Genomic DNA, 20,003 nt, shown 5'->3' with positions numbered 1-20,003 from the left:
CCAGCTTATACAGACCTCTTTGGAGGTCTGCTGTGGGTTCAGCAGGGCTGTCCCGTCCAGTCTTATCTGCGCTCTGCTACTGGAGAGGTGGAGGAAGGAAAATGTTGATGGAGGCCATTCACCCAGATCTTCAGCCTCACTAAAGCCAGGCAAGACACAGGGAGAAAAAGTTTCCAGACACTCTCTGTCAAGAAGGAACTTTCCAAACACATCTGACAGCTGTAAGCTCTGTAACCCCAAATTCCAGTACTCCTGCTGCTGCCACTGCCACTATTGTTGGGTGGAGGAGAGCTGCCCCTGCCCCCTACCTTCCCTGTGTACTCACTGCTGAAGACCTAGGCTTGGAGAAGAAAGGTGAGCACCAGTGGAGCCCCAAGGTGTTGGAGGATAAAACTGAGGCCCCTTCAGACAGCAGGGCCACTCAGCCCGTCTGCTCTTTCTTCTTTTCTGCTGAGAAAATTTCAGACTTCCTGACTGTGGCCACTTTCATCATGTGGATCCTGGCTCCTGCTTCATTAGTAGACACGGATTCAGCTGACCTGTCTGCCAGACCCTCCGATCCTGACTGCCCCTGTTCTTACCCCACCATGAGATATTGATCATGAAATGAGATGCCCAAATTATAATTCTCCTTTCACCATTCTTGCTGAATCTCCTTCTCCCTTTAGGATTAATAACAATTGTTAGTCCAAGTTGCATTATTTTGCAAGCCCCTGCCATTTTACAGACCCTGGTCAGAGTGAAACATTCCATGGGGCCCTGGGCTGTGAGAAACATCCTGCCCAGCCACATGACTTCCTTATCACATCCTGCTGGGCAAAGGCCCAAGGAACATCTTTATCAATATCCTCCCGGGCAGCAAGCCATACGGCCCAGACCCCTCCTGCCCAGGCCTGTAATTACCCCAGCCTGTAAGCGGCAGTGAGCTCTGGCACTAAGCTGGTCCCCTCTCTGCAAGTCGTACTGGCAATAAACCTGTGTTGCTGTAGAGCCACCAACTCTCTCTCTCTCTCCCTCCCTTCAAAACCTAACAATAAAAATGATAGAATAACAATAAGGCAAACCACCCAATTAAAAAAACTGGGCAAAACATTTGGACAATAATCCCTTTCCAAAAGTTGATTCAGAAATGTTCAATAAGCCCATCAAAAATGCTCAACATTATTAATCATCAGGGAAGTTTAAGTGAAAACCACACTGAGATGCCATTGCTCATCCACCAGAATGCCTGTAGGGGTGTGAAGCACCTGGAACACTTCTTACTTTACAATAATATAAAATGGTACAATCACATTGAGAAAATGTCATAAAACTTATTATAAAAGTAAAAATACACTTATTCTTACTCAGCACTTCCATTCAGAATTATTTCCTTGAGAGAAATGAAAATGTGGAACACTTCTCATTGTAATGATAATATGAAATGGTACAACCACATTGAAAAAATGTCATAAAACTTACTGTAAAACTAAACATATACTTATTCTTACTCAGTGCTTCCATTCTGAATTATTTCCTCAAGAGAAATGAAAACATGGAACATTTCTCATTGCAATGATAATATGAAATGGTTGAATCACATTGAAAAAATATCATAAAACTTACTATAAAACTAAACATACACTTATTCTTACTCAGCACTTCCATTCTGAGTTATTTCCTCAAGAGAAATGAAAACATATGTACACAATAAGGCTTGCATGACACAAAAAGCCTTGCATAGTAGGCAAAATTCATAAAAGCCTTATTCATAATAAGCACAATCTGGAAATATCCCTGATACCAATCCACATGAGAAGAGAAAAAGAAATTATGAAGTATTCGTATTACTCAGCTATCAAAGAAAATAACCCCTGATGACAGACAAGAAAAGTCAAAAACTACAACATTCTGCTAAGTGAAAAGAATCCTTGCACAGGAATGCATACTGCATGTCCCTATTTATATGAGAAGCTAGGACAACCAAAACTAACCTATCCTGGGACAATCCCTGAAGAATTGGAGAGGATTGACTGAACCTAGAGGTGCAACTGGATCACAGCAGTGAGCAAATCAGGGCCTTGGGTCGAAGTCAAAATACAGAGCTACATCTCTAAATATAAACCATTTTATTTGGGAAGTGAAAATTGCAATTCAGGGCATACAGCTGGGCAGCCTTTTAGAAGAACAAATAGAAGGTTAGAGGTTTCATTAAAAAGAGCAAAGACAATTTGTTTTGCAAAGGCACTAGTAAAGTTTTGGGGAGCTGGCAAGCTAGGATTGGTAAGTGATAGCAGTGGGTGAAAGTAGTCATAGAGTCCAGCAGGTTGTTTCAGAAACTACTACATAAAACTGTTTTTGGGTTACAGCAGGCAATTTCAGCAGCTAGGCTGGCATAGAATTACCTGCTTGGCATGCCCTGAGTGTGTTTTCTCCTCATGGCCTTCCAATTCTGTTTTAGTTGGGTATAACAAGAATGGCTCAATTTATATAATCAACTTTCATACTTGCCAGCTGCAGGAAGCCAGGGCATCCTACCCATAAATGACTCTCTCTCCAAGGGCTGAGCTGTTCTCTTCCTGTGCTGACAAAACTGCTCCAGGGAAAGGGGATCTGGCTGATCCAACATGGGTCAAAGTCCCACAGTCCAGGTATATGTCCCAGAAGGTGGAGGGTTCTCATGGTCCATGGACTTTCCTTCAGAGAATGGTGGAATTGCTCTGAGAAGGGCTAGTGATTTTTACCCCTGTGTTCACCATGCCTTTTCTGCACACAAGAGTGCTTGTGTCTTTGCTCTCTTCTTACTCTGCTCCTCCCCGCTGACCATCTTCCCGTTCTCTGCCATGCCCCTATCTTAATATTGTTTTTTAAATGAACCTTTTTCATGTTTAAAAACTGTTACAACAGTTATAAAGAAAATCTGGCCTTCTCTGCCATTATTATGGCCAATTTCATCTGTGTAGCAAAACCTTTTTGTAAAACAATGATTTTAGAATGATATTCTTTCTACCTTTGCTTTGTTTTTTTCAAATCAAGTTTTGGAGGTAAAATTCAAGTAAAATAAAATGTATTCATTCAGTAAGTTTTGACAAATGCATGCTCATAAGCACCTAACAAGGTAATTAAGATACAGATATAAGAATATTCGATCTCCTCAAAATTTCCTTTTGCCCCTTCCCTCTCAATCCCTCCATATATCTAGCCCCAAACAAACATTGATCTATGACCATTGATCAATAGATCAAACAACCACTTATCTATTAAACATTATAAATTATGGTCAGGCACGGTGACTCACACCTGTAATCCCAGCACTTTGGGAGGCCGAGGCGGGCGGATCATGAGGTCAGGAGACTGATACCATTCTGGCTAATATGGTGAAACTCCGTCTCAACTAAAAATACAAAAAATTAGCCAGGCATGGTGGCAGACACCTGTAGTCCCAGCTACTCAGGAGGCTGAGGCAGGAGAATCGCTTGAACCCGGGAGGCAGAGGTTGCAATGAGCCGAGATCGTACCGTTGCACTCCAGTCTGAGCGACTCCGTCTCAAACAAAACAAAACAAAACAAAACAAACAAACAAAAAGAAACATTATAGATTAATTTTGCCATTTCTAGAATTTCATGTAAATTGACTCATGTAGTCTTGCATGTGTGTGTGTGACCATGCTCTCTTTTTGGTCAGCATGCTGACTTTTAGATTAATCTGTGTCGTTGCATAAATCCATGGTTCGTTCCATCTTACTTTTTAGTGGTAACCCATTGTATGGATATGCCAGTGTCTGTTTACCCATTTTGCTGGCGGGGAGGGGTCAACTGGCAGAGGAGGCTGCCCCAGCATCACAAAGCAGATTATAGAATCTTGGGGGTCCAGTGACAATACGTAAGTTTTCAACATGATGTGCAACTTTAGCTATTTCCTGTAACCGTGGGGTTTTGTTTGTTTGTTTGTTTATTTTGGTGAGCTGTTTTCTTTTGCAATTTACTTTGCAAACTCATTTAGGAGTTTCCTCTTCTATCTGGAAGTTATTCATAAATGTTAAAAAATTTCCAAGTGAGTGAAGCTTTTTGGAAATTTTTTTCATTATCTGCTACTATTTACTGAATTGTGATGAGGGGATATAAATTATAGTCTCTACTTTGTAACTTCATTAAGTATTTACTTTGGGCAATGGATATACCTGAACTTTGTATGTTCCTGAGACTCAGTGAGTGCATAACCTGATATATAGACCAGAGTATCTACACATATATTACATTGGTCTTGAGTTACTCACATTCTCTATGTCCTTGTTTAATTTTGTTTCACTAGACTTGTTAAATTCTGACACAGGCAATTTACATAGTCCAGTATAATCCATTTTTTTTTCTCAAGCTCAATTCGTATTTTCTTTTTTTTTTTTTTTGAGACAGAGTCTTGCTCTGTCACCCAGGCTGGAGTGCAGTGGTGCGATCTCGGCTCACTGCAACCTCCGCCTCCCACGTTCAAGCGATTCTCCTGCCTCAGCCTCCCGAGTAGCTGGGACTACAGGCACCTGTCAACACGCCCAGCTAATTTTTTGTATTTTTAGTGGAGACGGGGTTTCACCGTGTTAGCCAGGATGGTCTCGATCTCCTGACCTCGTGATCCACCCGCCTCGGCCTCCCAAAGTGCTGGGATTACAGGCGTGAGCCACCGTGCCTGGCCCTCAATTCATATTTTCAATGGGGAGTAGACTGCACTTGCTCACCTGAATCACAGACTCCAAATTTAGGAACAGCTTTAGATGATGCCAGTCCTAACTCACACCGCCTCCAGCATGGGTCCTCCAGATTCAGCTTCACTTTGCCCAGTGAAATGCTCATCCCAAAATGAGTATCTGGAGTGGTATAGAAAACAGTTTTTAGGCTGGGTGTGGTGACTCACACCTGTAATCACAGCACTTTGGGAGGCCGAGGTGGGTGGATCACCTGAGGTCAGAAATTCGAGACCAGCTTGACCAACATGGTGAAACCCCGTCTCTACTGAAAATATAAAATTAGCCAGGTGTGGTGGTGCACCACCTGTATCCCAGCTACTTGGGAGGCTGAGGCAGGAGGATCACTTGAACTGGGAGGCAGAGGTTGCAGTGAGCTGGGATCGCGCCACTGCACTCCAGCCTGGGCGACAGAGCGAGACTCCATCTCAAAAAAAACAAAAACAAAAACAAACAAACAAAAAATGGAAACAGTTTTAAAAGATAGGATTCTTCAGATGTTTTAAATAATATTTTATGCAGTTTTTCTAGATTTTCCTGCAGGAGAGTCGGTCTGATAACTAGCCTGTCATTTCCAGAAGTGAAAGCAGTGGTATGCTGTGAAATTTGTAACTGTTCCTTTAGGGAAAATAAATTTTTAATTTGTAGCCTTTATTGATTTGCATGCTGTAAATGCTCTCACCATGGCTGATTTTGAGTAACCAATGTGACATCATTGAACACAACGTTGAGAATATCACATGCTGGTACAGTCAAGCTCTGACGCACCAAACAGTTGATATCTCATCCCGGGTGGTTTTGTTCTGTCTTCTCCAGTACATTATGAAAATGAGTATTATCTCTCCCTAATTCTAGTGGAGTCGTAATTAGGGAAAAGGATTCAGGCTGGCAGGACCAGGGGCAAGCAAAGAGATAAAGCAGAGAAGCAAGATAAGCTACAGGTCTGCCTTCCTTCATGGTCCAGGACGTAGGAACAGAAAGAGGAAGCAGATAAGCTACAGGTCTGCTTTTCTTTATAGCCCAGGACATATTGTCCTCCTGCACAGATAATGTGCATAACTCACAAACTTCTTGCTTGCCATCAAACCCTCAATTTATCAGACACCTCAGTTGACAGAAAAATGCAAGTTAGCCTGTCACCTTGTTTTCAGTCAGCCCAAGTTCCCCTCTATAGAATCCTCAGCAAGCCTTTGTCTCCTGGAAGTCAGCACCTCTTTTGCTGATTCTGGCCATTGCAACCTGGTAACACATTTTCCTACTTTCTCTAATAAATCTGCCTTTCTTTACCTACAACTGTCTTGGTATATTCTTTTACGCCTGTGCCACTGGCCCAGATAGTTGCTGCTCACCTGTGACATGACTTACTAAAGGGGAGGGCTTGATACAGGACTTGTGCAGCAGAAAACAGAGATATGGGGGTCAGCTTATAACTCAACCTTCCATGGTGTATGTATCTAAAATGAATATTTACTCTCCTGCAGGAAAATCTAGAAAAGCTGCATAAAATATTCTTTAAAACATCCGAAGAATCCTGTCTTTCAAAACTGTTTCCTTTTTTGTTTGTTTGTTTGAGATGGAGTCTCGCTCTGTTGCCCAGGCTGGAGTGCAGTGGCGCGATCTCAACTCACAGCAACCTCTGCCTCCTGGGTTCAAGTGATCCTCCTGCCTCAGCCTCCCAAGTAGCTGGGATACAGGTGGTGCACCACCACACCTGGCTAATTGGATATTGGATAATGAAGTTTTATCTTCTTTAATACTTTTTTGTGTGCTTGCTGATTGAACAAATTTCACAAAAATATAACAATAACTATAACTGTCACCTAAATTAGAACCAAAAAAGCTAAGATCTAGAAGTTCAACTTTGTACTTCTCCCCCTTCCTTTCCCTATAGGTCAACAGGAATTTGTTTTCAGCAGAAAATGTACAAAACTGCAGCTTTCTGCCTTTCCTTCCAAGTTCATACAACCTTTTCACTTCTTCACAATGTCAATGCCAGGCATCATTCCAATGACCCCATTAACTCATAAACTGCCCTCATATACAAACACTCAGGCAGAGGGTGGGGTCCTCAACACCTGGGCATGGGGATATTGATGGAATAGAATAGGAACCATTTTCCATAACCTTGACATGTACTGAAGAAGATAGAACAAAATCACCCGGGATGGGATATCAACTGTTCGGTGTGTCAGAGCTTGACTGTACCAGCATGTGATAGTCTCCACTTTGTGTTCAATGATGTCACATTGGTTACTCAAAATCAGCCATGGTGAGAGCATTTACAGCATGCAAATCAATACAGACTACAAATTAAAATTTTATTTTTCCCTAAAGGAACAATTATAAATTTTACAGTATGCCACTATTTTCACTTCCAGAAATGACAGATAAGCTAGTTATCAGACCAACTCTCCTGCAGGAAAATCTAGAAAAGCTGCATAAAATATTCTTTAAAACACCTGTTTGCGAGCATCAAGTGTTAACTACGAAGCCAAGAACTGAAGGTCCAATTTCTTAGGGAGATAGAGGAGGAAGTGTTAAGAAATGAGCCTGACTCAGGTACTTCTTTTCCCCTTTAAACTGTTACTGATTCATAAGTGGCTTCTGAAATACTAGATAGAAAACTGTGGCTCTGAGGCAGAGAAGCTGAGAAAAGCTTTTCAGCAATTTCAGGGGCTGGTGAGAAAAAAATTCAGAGTCAGGACCTGCCAGTGAAGAGGGTCCCCAATAAATATTCAGGCTTTCATGTAAAACGTCTGAAAGCCAATATCCCAGAAATAAGGATAACAGGAGAGATCCAGCCTTCAAAAAGAGTGAAGCATGACTCTGACTTACATTAATCTCAGAATAAAGTATGCTTTCCCATCCTAGCTGCCTTCTACATCCAAAGGTAAATCCTTTGGAGGATTTATAGTAGCATCAATAAACATGAAATAAATCTACAAAAGACATGCAGATCAACAGGAGGATTACAGACGTAAATGTGAAAAGTTAAGCAATAAACCTCATAGTAGGCATCACTGAAAATTTCCGTGATATTGGAAGTGATGCTGGGCAGGCAAGCCCCAAATTGGGGCTTCGCTTAGGAGGGTTCTTTGCTTCACCCAGCAAAGAATTCAAGGGTGAGCTGGTGGTGGAGGAAGACAGCTCTATTGAAGAGCCAGTGTTACAGCTCTGTGACTGCTCCGGCAGAGCAGGGCTACCCTATGGGCAGTGGGCAGAGAGCAGCAGCTCGGGGCAGTTCTGCAGTCATATTTATATCTACTTTTAATTGGATGCAGATTAAGGGGTGGTTTATGCTGAAATTTCTAGGAAAAGGGTAGTAACTTCCGGGTCATTGGGTCAATGCCATGGAAAGGAGCAGCAATTCCTGCATGTTGCCATGACAATGGTAAACTGACATGGCGCACTGGTGGGTGTGTCTGATGGAAAGCTGCTTCTACCCTGACGCTGTTTTAGCTAGTCCTCAATTTGCTTCAGTGTCCAAGCCCCACCTCTGGAGCCAAGTCCTGCGTCCTACCTCAGAAGTAGTTGAAAACATATACATGAATGTTCACAGCAGCATTATTTCTTTTTTAAAAAAAGAATAGAGATGGGGGTCTCACTATGTTGGCCAGGTTAGTCTTGAACTCTTGGTCTCAAGCAATCCTCCCTCCTCGGTCTCTCAAACTGCTAGGATCACAGGCATGAGCCACTACACCCAGCCACAGCAGCATTATTATTTCTAATAGCCAAAAACTAAGTCCATTCAAACATCCATCAATAATAGAATGGATAAATTATATTTGTTCAATGGAACATCACACAGCAGTATAAAAGAACACAGTGCTGCTAAAAGCAACAGCATGGATGAATTTTACAAACTGCTGAATGAAAAGACACAGCCACACACAGGACACATGGTAGGGTTCCATTTATATAAAGTTTTTAAATAGGCAAAACTCATCTATAATGTTAAAAGTTTGGGAGGGGGCCTATTGACTAGGAGTGAGCATGAGGTTGATTCTGAGGTGTCTGTGTTTTTCTTCTTGATCTAGATTATATAGGTTTGTTCATTGTGCAAAAATATATTGAGGAATAGACAGATGATTTGTACACTTCTGTGTATGAGTGTTATATTGTAAAGTTTCTTGAAGAATACCTGTTTACAAGAGATAGAGAACATGGAAACTCTTTCTCTGAGATGAAACATACTTCCTGAATCAGTTAGGACTCTAGGCTGCAAGTGATAGAAAAGGTTACCTAAATTCACTTAAAAATGAGACCTCAAAGATAATGTGCACATGGCCAATAAGCACATGAAAAGATGCTCAGCTTCATTAGTCTGAAAGGTTTGCAAGCATGATTCCCAGAATGTTGTTGGAACATTCATGAATCACTTTTTGTAAAGGCATTGTTCAAATGTTCTGCCCACTTTTATTAGAGGCTTTGGGATTTTGTTATTTAGTTGTCGGAACTCTTCGTATATCTTCATATATCTCACACTATGTTGTTAGAGATATGTTTGCAAATGTTTTTGCACAGTTGACAGCTTGAGTATTCATTTTCTGAATTGTATCTTATGATGAACAGAAGTTCTAAATCTATCTTTTATCTCTGCATTTTGTTTTTCAAAAGATTTTAAAACTCAGTGGCATTCAATTTCTCAATATTTTATCTTATGATCTTTCAATATTAAGAATGCCTTCACATTCCAAAGCTATAACAGATTCTCATAATTTATCCTACTTTGTTCTAAAGCATTCATAATTTTGTTTTAAAAAATCTGGTGTCTGAGTTTTAGTGTTTGGGGTGTCTGCTATGGCTTGGATGTTTTCCTCCAAAACCACATGTTATAATTTGATCCCAAACCACATGTTATAATCTGATCCCAAAGTTCTCAAAGTGTTTGGGTCATGGAGGCAGATTCCTCATAAATAGATTAATGCCCTCCCTTAGGGGTGAGTGAGTTCTCACTCTATTTACTCCCACAAAAAGTTGGTTTTGGTAAAACCAAAAAATAGTGGTAAAAGGGGCCACTGTTCATGGGAATGTAAATTAACACAGCATCTATGGAAAACAATATGGAAATTTCCCAAAGAACTAGAAATAGCATTCAATCCAGCAATCCCACTACTGAGTATCTACCCAAAGGAAAAGAAATCATATCAAAAAGTGCCAGGCACTTGATTACAATCACGCCTGTAATCTTAGCCCTTTGGGAGGCTGAGGCGGGTGGATCACCTGAGGTTGGGAGTTTGAGACCAGCCTGACCAACATGGAGAAACCCCATCTCTACTAAAAATAAAAAATTAATTGGGGGTGGTGGCACATGCCTATAATCCCAGCTACTCAGGAGGTTGAGGCAGGAGAATCACTTGTACCCAGGAGGCGGAGGTTGCAGTGAGCGGAGATTGCGCCATTGCACTCCAGCCTAGGCAACAAGAACAAAACTCCATCTCAAAAAAAAAAAAAAGAGAAAGAAAAAAGAAATCATATCGAAAGGATGCCTGCACTCATATTACAGGACTATTCACAATAGCAAAGATAGGGAACCAACTTCAGTGTCTATCAGTGGATGACTGGATAAAGAAAATATATGTGTGTGTGTGTGTGTGTGTGTGTGTGTGTGTGTGTGTGTGTGTGTGTATATCAACAGAATACTACTCAGCCAAAAAAAAAAAAAAAATAGAAATCATGTCTTTTGCAGCAACATGGATGGAATTGGAGGCCACTAATCTCCAGTGAAACAGAATCAGAAAGTCAAATACCACATTTTCTAAAAACCGGGAGCTAAATAATGGGTACACATGGACAGAGTGTAGAATAATAGACATTGGAGACTTCGAAGAGTGGGAGGGTGGCAAGGGAGTAAGGGATAAGAAATTACTTAATGAGTACAATGCACCCTATTCAGGTGATGGCTACACTAAAAGCCTAGACCTCACCACTGTGCAATGTGTCTGTGTAACAAAACTGCACTTACACTCCCTAAATTTGTACCAAAAAAGCCTGGCACTTCCACACTCTCTCTTGCTTCCTCTCTCTCCATGTGATGCAGGCTTCTCTTTGCCTTATGCCATGAGTGGGAGCAGCTTGAGGCCCTCATCAGAAGCCCAATCTTTTTTGTTTGTTTGTTTGTTGTTTGTTTGTTTTGAGACAGTCTTGCTCTGTCACCTAGGCTGGAGTGCAGTGGCACAATCTTGGCTCACTGCAACCTCCGCCTCCTGGGTTCAAGTGATTCTCCTGCCTCAGCCTCCCGAGTAGCTGGAATTACAGGTACACACCACCACACCCGGATAATTTTTGTATTTTTAGTAGAGGTGGGGTTTCGCCATGTTGGCCAGGCTGGTCTCGAAATCCTAACCTCAAGTGGTTCGCCCACCTCGGCCTCCCAAAGTGCTGGGATTACAGAATGAATCACCTCGCCTAGCCCAGGAGCCCAATCTTGAACTCTCCAGACAGCAGAATTGTGAGCCAAATAAACCCCTTTATAAATTGCCCAGCCTCAGATATTCCTTTATAGCAACACAAAATGGACGAAGACAGGGTCTCAGCATTTGTTTTCCACATGCACAGCCAATAATCCCAAATACATGTTCCAAGGGGTCTGTTATACCTTTTGTTTTCCTTTCTTATTTTCCCCTTTTTGGAATTCCCCACAAGCAGTCCTTTTCTATGACTACAGTGACAAGTACACATTGATGATGACTAAAACCTTTCTCTAGCCTAGAATGGTAACTCCATAGGCCCCTTTTTCTCTCTCATCCGTGTATGTATTACTGAATCCAACAGCAAATAATACTTTGAAATCTATACAAAATCCTCCTCTCGCCCCCTGCACTGCCATCTGGACTAGGGCTGTAGCCTCATGATGGGCGTCCCCGCTTCTATGTTGTGCCCCTAGCAAGCTGCATGATCCTGTTAAAACCTAAGTCATGCTGGGCACAGTGGCTAACGCCTGTAATCCCAGCACTTTGGGAGGCCAAGGTTGGCAGATCACTTGAGGTCAGGAGTTATAGACCAGCCTAACCAACATGGTGAAACCCCGCCTCTACTAAAAAGACAAAAATTAGCCGGGTGTGGTGGTGGGAACCTGTAATCCCAGCTACTCGGGATGCTGAGGCAGGAGAATGGCTTGAACTCAGGAGATGGAGGTTCCAGTGAACTGAGATCATGCCACTGCACTCCAGCCTGGATAAGGCAGCTAGACTCTGAGACTCTGTCTCAAAAACAAAAACAAAAACAAAAGCCTAAGTCATATCATGCCAGGCTCAGTTTGAAACCCTCCATGGTTCCCATCTCTCAGTAAAAGGCAAGGTTCTTATGACATCCTTCAAAGCCCCATGTAGTCTTTTGGTCTCTCTCCATCTGTCCTCCTCTCCTCCACGTCTCCCACGTGCTGATTGGGTCTGGTAGGGTGACTGGGTGGCAAAGACCTCATAGAGGTGCCTTTCTGCTCAGGTGGCGAACAGGAGAGTCTATTTGCGCCCTGCAGGATGGATCCTTTCTGAGTCACTGAATATACTGGAGGTGCAGACAGCGCCAGAGAAAGGCATTGAGCCTGCCAGATCAGATACCGCCTCTTAGGGTCGACGGAACACCCAGGAGCAAAGACCGGAAATTGTGGAAGAAGGGCCTGGAAGGGGGCCCGGGAGAGGAACAGAGACAGCGAGGTGATGTAGGCTTGGTGGGAGCGGGTGTGGTAGCCAATGGGGGACAGAGGAGCAGGGCACAGACAAAGCTCGCTGAAGATAGGAAGAGCAGTTTGTGAGCCGGCGAATCCTTGGAGTAGGGTAGAAAATTCAGGTCTCCTGTTCAGCCCGATGCAGGTGAGATGCTGTTGGAACACGGGACAGAGAAAGGGTGTGTGAGCCCAGGGCTTCAGCACCAAGTGCACAGGAGCGAAGCGGAAGAGAAGAAAAAACGACGCCTCGCAAAGAGTGACAAGGCCCAACCGCCTGCCCCCAACCGGACTCTAGCGCCTCGTGACCTTCCGCACTCCGTTGCGGGCGTTTGGCACCAGATGGCCCCACGCGCTCTGTTCGACGGTTGGGGGCCGCGGACGCTGGTTGTCAGCAGCACTGGGACCGCCGGGGAACGGGTGTGCAGCGTCCTCAGCGCCGCGGCAGTCAGCACCTGTGGGTGCTCTAGCTCTTTCCCTCGAGGTCACCGGAGGCAGAGCCTCCCCTCCGCGGAGTAGAGGAGCAGCCCACATGGTGGGGATCGGGCTTCCTGGAAGTCTGGACGTGGGAGTTGGGATAAGGGGTTGGCGAGGGCGGGCCAGCACTGTCTCCCGGGGTGACAGGTGTGCCCCGGCAGCCAGGGAGGCTGCTGCAGGGCAGGTACTAAGATTGGGAGAGACACAGGACAAAGAACCCTCGGCCTCTTCTTTTCAGGCAACTGCCACAGAGGACATCAGGTCATGCCAACACCCCCACAACTGCTGCCCGCCTGCAAGTAGCTCTGGGCTCAGGACGCCACCTCCAAGAACCTTTATAGCGCAGCTCTTCAAATCTTGGAGGCAAGGACATTCTATGTGGTCACCCTGGAAAGACCTGAACCTATAATATCTGGGCTGCCATGGTTTCTGCAGTGGGGACCAGGTATTCTAAACTGCCTGCAAACTTCACCCCAAAACTTCCCTTTCTAACAGGCAGTGTATTTTCACGTCTTTTAAAAGATTTGGTAAAACAGCATTTAAGTCTTAGAAAGTTCCCCATCTCACCCCAGCCAGGGTTTGAACCCATGCTGTCTGATTCCATAGATCATGCATTTAACCACCAGACTTTGGTGTAGTCTCACCGTGTGTACATGATGGATTACATTTTTTTTTTTTAATAATACTTGGGGTGCTTAGCACCATGGCAGAGCTGTAATGAGTACCTTCACTGTTAGGAGGTCTAACTTGGTTCCATTTATAAGTGGACCATTGGCCACACCGGGCCTGGCTCAGTCTCCTGGGAGGATGTAGGCAGGGGCCACCAATTATCAGCATATCCCCATGATGAATTTCTCCAGACAGTGTCTCACTCTGTCACGCAGACTGGAGTCACAGCTCATCGCAACCTCGAACTCCTGTGCTCAAGCAATCCTTCCGCCTCAGCTTCTCAAGTAGCTGAGACTGCAGGCATGCACCAGCACGCCTGATAATTTCTCTTCTAATTGAGCTTTGCAGAAAACCACACAGCTGTCTGAGAGCTATTTTCTCCCAGGTATAGGGACAGGAAATGGCACCTCAGACTTCTGCAGATTCCACCCTAGCTTAAAAGCCTATGCCGCCAAGGACACCAATCTTTCTTACAATAACATAGACCATCTTTCAGGGTCCTGGCCAAGATGGACAACTTGCCAATATTAACTTTTCCAGGTCACAAGGATGGTATGTATCTCCATAGATTTAGGTCTTGAATATTTTCTCCTAGAAATATTTCATAGCAAGGATCAGCACTGCAGCGTATGGGCCAACAAATTTAGCCCGTAGCCTGTTTATGTAAGGCCAGTGAGTGAAGGATCATATTAACAATTTTAAAGAGTTGCAGAAAACACAAAAACACAAAGAGTCTGTGTCACAGACAATGTGACCCACAAAGCCTATGCTACTTATTAGGTTGGTGCGAAAGTAATTGCGGTTTTTGCCATTACTTTCAAATCGCAATTACTTTTGCACCAACCTAATAATCTCTGACTTTTTAAGAGAAAATTTGCAACCACTGTTTTGTAGTTGTCTGTGCATAGATCTTCCACAGCTTTTGCTAATTTATTTCTAAGTATTCTACGGGGTTTGTAAGTGCTATTGTAAATGCAATCTTTTAAATTTTAATTTTTGATAGTTCAGTGGTAGAATACAGGTAATACATACACAGTCCGGTGTCGCTTTAATGATGGGAATACCTTCTGAGAAATGCATCATTAGGTGATTTTCGTAATTGCGCAAACATCATAGACCGTACCTACACAAACCTAGATGGTGTAACTGACTATACATCTAGGCCATATGGTATAGCCTGTAGCTACAAACCTGTACAGCATATACTGAATTTGAGGCAATTGTAACACAACGGTAAGTATTTGTGTATCTAAATATATCTAAACACAGAAGAGAAACAGTAGCAATGTCATGTTATCTTATGAGAACACTGTCATATTTACAGTTCATTGCTGACCAAAACATTGTTACGAGGTACATGACTATATATGTACCTAAATGTATATATGGGTACATATTGAGTTTGTATATTGAACCTCGCTAAAATCGCTTTTGATTTCGGGTAGTTTCTTTGCAAATTCCTTAGGATTTTCTACATACACAATAATGTTTCTAGGAATCATGTTTCTGTGAATAAAGCTAGTTTTCCTTCCGTTGTAATCTACAGGCCTTTTATTTCTCTTTATTTCCTTCTGTATTTGCCAGGACCAACAGTTGTCAGCATGGCATGATGAGGCATTTCTCTTCTAAGTAGGATGTGTAACCTAAAACTCAGCTGTCTGTGAGCTGTCCTCTCCCAGGAGCAAGGACGTAAGATGTACATCAGGTAGGTACAAGATTCATGCTAGCTTAAAAGCTTTATGCCCCAAGGGCACCAATATCACTTGCAATAATTCCATAGGCCAGCTGTCAGGGCTCTGGCTGAAATTGATAATTGACCAATATCAACTTCCCTAGCCCTTGAAAATGATGTGTGTGTGTGTGTGTCTGTGTGTGTGTGTACTCATGTACTATATACATATATGGGCATATATAGTATACGGACAAAATAACTGCTTTTGATATATTTACTTTTATATTGAAACCTTGCTCAACTCCTATTCACATTTTGTAGTTCCTCTGTAGATTCTTTAGGAATTTTTTTTTTTTTTGACAGAGTCTTGGTCTGTCCCCCTAGGCTGGAGTGCGGTGGCGTGATCCCGGCTCACTGCATCCTCTGCCTTCTGGGTTCAAGTGATTGTCCTGCCTCAGCCTCCCGAGTAGCTGAGATTCTAGGCATGTACCACCATGCCTGGCTAATTTTTATATTTTCAGTAGAAACGGGGTTTCACCATGTTGGCCAGGCTGGTCTTGAACTCCTGACCTCAGGTGATCTGCCCACTTGGGCCTCCCAAAGTGCTGTGATTACAGGTGTGAGTTACTGTGCCCAGCCCTCTTTTGGATTTTCTACGTACACATACTTTTTTTTGTGCATAAACGCACTTTTCCTTCTTCTCTGTTTATCTCTATGCCTTTTATTAATTTTTCTTATCTTTCACATTTGCTGCAACATCCAGGAAACTATCAAATACAAGCAGAGACAATGGACATTCTTTCCCAGTTCCTAATCATAGGTTAAGAGTATTCAATATGGTATTAACTGAAGAGTTTTTGTAGATGTGCTTTATCACAGAAATGAATTCTCTCCAATTCCTGCTTTACTTAGAATATTTTTGAAAAGTGATGTGAGACTCGCAGCTATTGAGATCACCATAGGACGTTTCTCCTTTATTCTCTTAATATGGTGAATTACATTGATTGATTTTTAGATGTCGAACGAATCTTTGCCTTCCTGGGGACAACTTTTCTTAGTCACAAAATATCATCTTTTTATATTTGGTTGGGTTTGATTTCCTAAAGTGTTGCTAAAGACTTTTGTGTCTATGTTATGAGTGATATTAATCTGTAATTTTCTCTTCTTGTTAGATTTTGATATTTGGGTAATACTGGCCTTATAGAATGAGTTAGGAAAAGTTGCCCCTTTCTCCACTTTCTGAAAGAGTTTGTGTGACACAGGTAAAATATTGTTCTCACACATTTGATCGAATTCACCAGAAAAACTATCTGGACTTGCATGTTTTTTCTCAGAGGATGTTTATGATTCCCCATTATCCTTTTAGCATCTTTCAGATCTGACTCATGTCCTTCCCTTTTTATTCCTAATATTGGTAATTTGAGTTTTCTCTTTGTTATTTCTTTGTCAATCTTGATAGAGCTTTCTCTATTTTATCACACTTTATCATTTCTATATTATATATAGAAATGTCTATAAATATAAATTAATAGAATTAATGTAATGCCTATCATTTCTATTTCCACTTCTATTTTTATTATTTCTTCTTTTCTACTCATTTTGTATTTAATTTATTCTTTGATTCTTCTACTCAGGATAGAAACTTAAATCATTGTTTCTTAAAATGTTTCTGTTTTAAATATAAACACTTAAAGCTGCCACACTTTAGCTGTCTGTCACAAATTTTGATTTGCTGTGTTTTGCTTACTCAGTCCAAAATATTTTGTATTTTTCCTTGTTTTTTAATATATTGGTCGTATAAAAGTGTGTCTTGTTTTCATTCTAGATATGAATATATTTTTAAATATTTAATGATTTAAATTTAATATTTATTATAGTATTTATTTAATATTTAATCTGTAAATTTGAGGATTTTGTAGACATCATATTGTTATTGTTTCTACTTTAATTCTATTGTGATCAAAGAAAATGTATTTTAATCTCAAAATTATTAAGACTTATTTTTTGGCCCAATCTTAATGAACATTCCATGTGCTCTTGAAAAGAAACATGTGTTCAGCTGGTGTTGGGTTATATGTTTTACAAATACCAATAAAGTCAAGTTACAACTTCTGTAATCTTTTTATTAAATTAACAAACCTTATTTTAGAACACTATTAATTTCACAGAGAAATTGAGGAGGAAGTACAGTGTGTTCTCATGTATCTTCTCTACCCGTACATACACAGTTTATCCTGTTATTAACCACTTGGATTCATGTGCTACATTTGTTACAATTAATGGTCCAATATTAATATGTTAACTAAAGTCTATAGTACACATTATGGTTAACTCTCCCTGTTATACAGTTCTGCAGATTTTGACAATTGCATAATATCATGTACCCGTATTGTAGTATCATACATAATAGTTTCACTACCCTAAAAATCTCCTGTGCTCCATGTAATCCCTTCCTCCCCCAAACTCCTAACAACCACTGATCTTTTTATTGTCTCTAGTTTTGCCTTTCCAAATGTCATATAGTTGGAATCATACAGTATTTAACCTATTCAGACAGTCTTCTTTCACTTTGCAGCATGAATTTAATGTTCTTCCATCTCTTTTCATGGCTCAACAGCTCATTTCTTCATATTGCTGAATAATATTCCATTGCACAGATATACCACGGTTGGTTTATCTATTCACTTTTTGAAGGACATTTTGGTTGCTTCTAATTTGAGGCAGTTATGATTAAAACTGCTAAAACATTCATGTGCAAGGTGTTTTTTGTTGTTGTTATTTTTGTTTGTTTTCATTTTGGAGTATTTACTATCCCTGAAAATTAATCAATGTAATGGGGGTGTTAATAAAATGTTAATTTTTAAAAATCAAGGTTAGATCAAGTAATTCTCCTTATATGTAAACTAGTACCATCCACTCATTAGGATACCTACATAACTGCAAAATAATTCAAATTACACAGCAACACCCCTTAAAGATTCATCATATACTTAGATGATATGATTCGCACCACTTTCTGGTGGAGACATTCAAATTATTCACAATAAAGAGAATGCAATCTTATAAAGCTGATGGCATAGAACCTAAAAAACTTTTCCCATAATTAAGCAGTAATTCACAATACACATATCTCTGAGGCATTTGTTGTTTCAATAGATGGGCTTGTTCCTCTCTTTAATTACAAAGAGAATGAGGCCCAAATAAAAAGTATCCTACATTTTTAATGACTGAAAATACAACTCGATGCATATTCATATTCAGTAGAGCTATAAAGCATAATCACTATCAGAAAATTCTGTAATAAAATTCACATTCATTTCTCCTCCTACTGATCTTACATTTATTAGCATACTAACTAAGCAGAGTGTGGTCACTCCATGTTTCTGGAGTTCCTCTAAACCAGTTTCTGGAGCTACTCTAAGATATGGTTGGATTTTCTGAGAATGAAATGTTTTACACTCTATGAGGAACTCAACCAGACAAAGAAATTGACTAAGATCCTCTTAACTCAACCAGACAAAGAAATTGACTAAGATCCTCTTCTGTTTTTTCAAGGGCTTTGATTTCTGATGTTTGCCTCCATATTGGTTAACTGTAGCACCATGGGAAACACAATACATGTATTCTTGTAATAACATTACAGAATTTTATCAAGAATCTCTGGAAAAGAGATCATTATGCTGTGCGTATACTGTCAAAATAACTTTAATAACGCACGAGTCAGTAATTTTGTTTTTAAACAGGAAATCTGACTGAATTAAATACAGGTAAAACTTATAGCTACTCATATCTCATAGATAAGTCAAATAAGATATCCCAAAAATGTTGTTTTAAAACTTATTAACTATAAAGGTTAGGTTCAACAATTGTTTATAAGGGACTGCAGTGGACCCTTTAAATTGAACTTCAGTGATTTGTTCGTATGTACAAGAACATCAAAATCCAGGGTCTCATTTCATGACAGCATGTCTAGAAACTCATCTTACTAAGAATGCAGGAGACTCTGAAAAGGTTGTCTTGTGATGTTTGAAACATATTCATGGCTGATTTATGCTGGAAAAGGGGACACTGAGGCATTGTGATCAGCAGTTAAGGGCTTCCTCTTCCAGTTAAGCTGTGGTACATTTCTCTATCACACACTGCACTTGCCAACACTTGTGGTACACCAGTCTTGTTTGACAATTTTGTTCATCTCCCTTTTTCCTTTATATTAAGATGATCATCCACCTTACAGAAGCACCCATAGAATAATGTTGCTTATTATGAAAACATTCCTTATGTTTAGGTGACTTCTTGTAGACATGCAGTCATTTTAATGTTTCCAATGAGTTATTTCCAAAATACATTGCAAAGGAGATTATTTTTTTCCAACACAGGAAATTAATTTGATATCATCAATAGTATAGAGGGTCTTGTGAGCTTTCATAAGAAATTAAGGCCCTTTATTTATCTGCCTCCTGACAGTGACCTGGGACACTTCAGCCTAGGCTTGAAGTACATATTCTTTTGGGACTCTACAATCCTATGCTCATATTTTGAATCATCTTGTTCATAGATTCCTCTATATGTGGAACTCTGGGAGGCATTCATACAGAGGATGTTGGAAACATCGTGATGCAGTTCTATGCCTGAAGAAGTCTTTTGCCTTGAAGCGGATTTCACATTTATAGTTTTGATGTCTTCATCATGTGGTCTTAAGGACTGCAGCTCCCATGATGCTCCCTGGAGCTGCTTTTTCACGGGCATGCGCTGGCTAGCTGGTAATTGCTCAGTGATTTCTGAAGGTGCTAGCTTCTCTGCAACCATG

At 41.0% G+C, this 20,003-nt stretch overlaps 1 protein-coding gene across 1 annotated transcript in view; it reads right to left on the bottom strand.

The window, feature by feature from the left end:
- Window positions 1-11: 11 nt before the first annotated feature.
- ZNF181 (zinc finger protein 181) overlaps window positions 12-20,003 on the bottom strand; it is a 103,711-nt gene continuing 83,719 nt past the window's right edge. Inside the window, exon 10 of the transcript XR_013410462.1 lies at window positions 12-79. The gene's annotated coding sequence lies outside the window, so the exon portion shown is untranslated. The remainder of the gene's footprint in view (window positions 80-20,003) is intronic.

The sequence above is a fragment of the Macaca mulatta genome, chromosome 19, assembly GCF_049350105.2.
Source record: "Macaca mulatta isolate MMU2019108-1 chromosome 19, T2T-MMU8v2.0, whole genome shotgun sequence".
Lineage (NCBI taxonomy): Eukaryota > Metazoa > Chordata > Mammalia > Primates > Cercopithecidae > Macaca > Macaca mulatta.
This window is presented reverse-complemented; position numbering and strand designations above follow the sequence as displayed.